Source organism: Camelus bactrianus, chromosome 6 (genome assembly GCF_048773025.1).
Source record: "Camelus bactrianus isolate YW-2024 breed Bactrian camel chromosome 6, ASM4877302v1, whole genome shotgun sequence".
NCBI classification, from domain to species: Eukaryota; Metazoa; Chordata; class Mammalia; order Artiodactyla; family Camelidae; genus Camelus; species Camelus bactrianus.
Window position 1 is genome coordinate 87,190,126 of NC_133544.1, and position 5,171 is coordinate 87,195,296.

The window sequence follows — 5,171 nt, forward strand, 5'->3', positions numbered from 1 at the left end:
CCCAGGACCGCCCCAAGACAGGCTACAGCCAGCAGCTGAGGACCACACACAGGGGCGCTGCTTCTGAAAAGGGACTGTGACTCTTGCGTTTAGGGTCTAGAACATGGCGCCAGATGTGCCCCCATCTAGCCTCCCTGTCAGGAGTCAGAGGCTTCAGGAAACTAAGATTGTGACCCCTCGTGTTCTGAACATTGAAATTTTGTTTTTATTTACTGAAATTATAGCAAAATATATATAACACAAAATTTACTATCTTAACTCTTTTTAAGTGTCCAGTTCAGTGGCGTTAAGTACATTCACATTGTTGTGTGACCATCACCACCATCCATCCACAGATCTCTTTTCATCTTGCAAAACCGAAACTCTGTACCCATTAAACTGTAACGTCCCATTCCTTCCCCCGCCCCCCACTCCCTCCAAGCCCCTGACAGTCACCTTTTTATTTTGTGGCTCTGTGAATTTGACTACTCTAGATTGAGCATTTTTTAAAAATCTTACAAGTTTTAAGACTAAAAAGATAAACATTTTACTCTTTACGATTCCTTCTATTGGAATCATCTGGTTCAGTAATTCGCAATTCTCAAATTACCTTATTTATTTCTGTTTAAGATGTTGGATGGGGGAATGCTTAGCAGATTGAAAAAAGTAGATTGAAAAATTCACTATATTAAGACCTCAATTCTGCCTCCTAAGAAGAGCACTAAAGATGACTTGTTTGTTCCCAGGTACTTCTCAGATGCCCCAGTGGTCCTGGCAGGTGATTACAGTCAGAGGAGGGAGCCTCCAGGCACCGTGCTTTCTGTTTCACTAGTTCTAAGTGCTCACAGTGACCTGTGAGATCGGTATTGTCTCTCTTTCACAGATGGGGAGATGAAGCTCAGAAAAGCTGTGTGAGTTGCCCAAAGTCACACAGCGACTCTGTAGGGAGACTGGGATTCAAGCCCAGTCACTGAGACTCAAAAGTTCTTTTCAAGTCACTGAGCAGCACAGCAGGAATGATCTACAGGAAGTGGTGCTTCAAAGACATTGGCTGTTTGGCAAGGGGAGCAGGGATTAACACCAGCTCGTCCCAGGACACAGGTGTAACATGTGTGCGGGATTGAGGGAGGGGAATTCCTCATCATTGTTATGAATACCCCACATCCTGCCTGCACTAGGCTGCACCCAGCAGGTGGTATTAGAACCCTCGTTGAGAATCTCTGGCCTAATGTTTCTTGGTCTTAATCTCCAGAGAAGAGCCCAAAGATTCTCTTCATAACCCACTTCTGAGCTAGGAAAGCCATTTATCCCAGGAACAAAAGCTGGCCTCTACTGAGTGATTACCATGCACCATGCTTTGTGTGTGTTGCCTGCAAACGCAGGCAGCTGTGCTCTCAAGTTCACACACTTATCACTACCTAGACAAGTTCTCCTAACATAAAACGCAAGTAAAGGTGCAGAGCGCCACGCAACTCTGAACCTTCCGTGCAGAGCCTGTGCATGTGACCACTGGGATACGCTACCCCAAATGAGAGATGCTCTTTTATGTAATGGGTAGACTGAGCAGTCTGAAGTACATATTTGGGTCTTTCAAATTGTATAGCAATGAAAGAAACCATCAGCTTTGCTTTTCAAGTCTCTCCAGGCATCCACTAGAAAACAGAACTACAGGACCAAAAAAAAATTTTTAAATATGACCAGCCCCTACCTTGGTTGAGAACTTCTGTTTGAGTCATCTTGTTGGCTGAAGCACCACCTCCAATGTCCTTCTGCTCCCTAGAAGCCCAAATAAAAAAATTCAAATGTGTGCCCTGAAAAATCAGACGATGCAGACATTTATTACAGATTTCTCCAGAAAGGATTCATTCACAGTACCATAGTGAAGAGCCCTGACTTTGAAGCCTGAAAACTCAGGTTCAAATCCTGTGTCTGTCATTTATCAGCCGTGTGATTTGGGGCAAGTTACTTAACTTTTCTGGGCCTCAGTTTCCTCACTTGTAAAATGGGAATAACAACAGTACCTGCATCAAAGAGGGAGTTGAAAGGGTTATGTGAGTTAAGCACTGAACAAAGAGTACCTACTATTATAAGCTGAGATGTAATAAGGCCTTCAAAATTTTCTTGTCAGAAACATTTCACCAGATTTTAATCAAGCTTTTGCTTCTACTGGCAGGGCCTTAAACCCTACAAGAGGTAGAAGAATAAGATAAAAGATACAGGAGGAAAACATTCAGTTTCCGAATTGTGATACCGTCCACAGGACAAGAGGCCAGTATCTTCCTATTGGTTATTCTCCAACTATAATAAGTCTTCCAATCAGTCTAATGCATCCACATCTGCTACATGCCCACTGGTCATCACCGTAAGCCTGGGCACAGCAGGTCTCAGGCCCATTTCGTGGAGCGGGAGCTGACGCTCTGCCCAGGGAAGAAAGCCAGCTGCCTCGCCCCAACCTCACAGCTGGTGAAGTATGGAGGGGAGAACACAGCATCCTTCCCCCGGCATCTGTTTCTCTCAACTCCCCTTCTTCACCTCCGCCCCACCCCACCCCAACTACTGTGCCTCAGACGCTGAGATCATTTTGATTTGGCTTTTGGAACTGCTGTTAGGAGAGCAGCTGAAACAAAACAAACACAGAAAAACTGAAACCCACCCCACATCTCGGGTCTGATCTACCTTTTGTAGATTTGAGTCATTGGCTACCACCTGCTGAACTAGCTACCTGACGGCATCCTTGGGGGGCCAGGGCTGACTCAATTTGCCCCATTTGTCTGGTGAAGGAGGACACATTCAAAGGCAAACCTGCTCACTCAGCAGTTTGCTCTTGATTATTCACTCAGACTTTCAGGACTTATTTCATAAGTGTTACTGGAAGAATCTGATTCTGCGAATGTGGCCCTCTTGGCCCAGCACCTACTCCAATACCAGATGCAGCCAAGGTTTTAGACGTGTTTTCTGCTGAGGGTATCTTTTCATCATTTTTCATCTTCAAATATCGACCCAACCTGAAGGGATATCCATAGAGTTGGGAAATCTAAGTATCAAAGTGAATAGCTGACTATAGTGGATGGAAGCACAGTGAATACCTAAAAATCCAGGAGTCTATAATAACACTTGAAAAAGAGAAAGCAGACAAACGAATCCCCATCTGTTACTTATGGAGTAGGCTATGACACCAACTGTTTCCTAAGAAAACTGTAAATAACTATTTTAGGGTAACCATTAAAACCTCGTTGACGAGGTATGGTCTTCTTTATGGACAATTATTGTTAGTAAATGGAGAAGACATGATAAAATTAGAAAAAAAGAATCAACATTTTAGAATCCATAAAGAAATAATAGATTCAACCAAGGATCATCTATGGACAATAGGGTCGATGGGGAACTGAATTCACACAAAGTACTACACCCCACAACACACACACAGACACACACACACACACACACACACACACACCAGATTCCTCACTAGTCATAAGCGGAAAACGTGTAGCATCAGGCTGTGACATAAACTCACGATTCTTAGTACTACAAAAGCAGGATGGCCAGATGGTATGTACCTCTTGCAATATAAAGTACACAACACCACCTATGAAGTATTCTCATGAAAAATATCTCACCCACATCTGGTCACTGCCTTTAGACACATGAAATAAAGGAGGTAGAAAAACAAGATAAATGTCATCACAAGAGGAAAAAAATTCAGACAATTCAAGAATTATGATACATTCTACCGGTCTTGTATCACCAATAAATCAATGTCATGAAAATAGAGAAGAAACAAAGAGCTGGATCCTAGCATAGATAATCCACAAGAGTTAGAATTATGGAATTCTATCATTTTCTGGAAGCCGACTTTCTTTCTAGAACAGTGCCCATGGCAAGAAACATGCCATACTGGGCACTCAATACATATTTGTTAAATGAAAGAATGAAGAAGTAAGCAAATGAATTCCATAGATTCACTCAAAGAAGCTCAGAGGACTGAATGCGGTGCTCAAGGACAGGCAGCTGGTCAGAGGCAGAGCTGGGACGAAAACTGGATTAAAGCCTCTTCCCATAATCCGTTATTTCTGTCTTTTCATGTAAAATTGAGTTCTAGATTTTTAGAAACCTTGAGAGACACAGCAACCAAATGTGGTACCCAGTTGGATCCCGGTTTGAATAAACCAGTTCAAAAGCACATTTTGAAGACAACTGAGAAATTGAACAGGGACTGGTGGCTAGATGACATAGAGGCACTTCTGACGACTGTGTCAGATGAGATAACGGCGTTGTGGTTACACAGGAAGTGGTCTGTCCTTATCGTCTGGAGATGCATACCAACATTTTGCAGGGTAAAAGTCATGACACCGTACTTCTCTTTAAAATACTCCAGCACAAAGAACTTGATGGAGCGTTAATGGTAATATGTTAATAACTGGAACTACTAAATCTAGAAAATGGGTACATGGGTATTTATTAGGCAATTCTTTCATTTATTTGAAAATGTTCATAATAAGACAGAAAGTTGACTGTCTGGTGGATAGACAGACAGATAGATGGAGAGATACTCAGCCAACAAAAGCCTGGAATTCTTTCATTTCTCAATGTTTCTCAATTTTACCTAATTAGGATATGACTGATACAAAGAATTTCTAAAACAGCTCTTTTTTAAAGAAACTTAAAATTAATACTATCTTAATTCTTAATAGTGGAAATAATTGTATCCTTGCACACCTTCAAATCACATGCATTTGGAGAGCACGATGTCTCAAATAAATAGTTTCAAAACCACTGAAGTCTCCAGAAATATTTAAGATGTGTTTATCAAACAGTGTGTTGGAAATATCATTCCTCATGATGTTTCATTATGAAAAACCGAAGGGGGAAGATGCCAAGGACAAGTCAGTTTAGTAAACCCCGGACTATAGCAGACTCGAGTTTTCTGCTGATGATAAATCTGAGAAGCATGTGGCCCTCAATTAAAGGATTTTGCATCACATTTGAACAGTAATTCTAAAAGGGTATCACAGAGAGGGCTAGCAACTGGCTTCTGCTTAACATTATGCTGACCCCAAAGAATTCCGCTATTTGACAATTCGGGATGGGGGTGGGATGGAGAGAGAGCTCCTCCTTCCTTCCTACCTATTTTATCCTGTGTACACCTCCAGGTTTACCTGCAGAAGGGGAAACATCTGTCCACGTGGCTG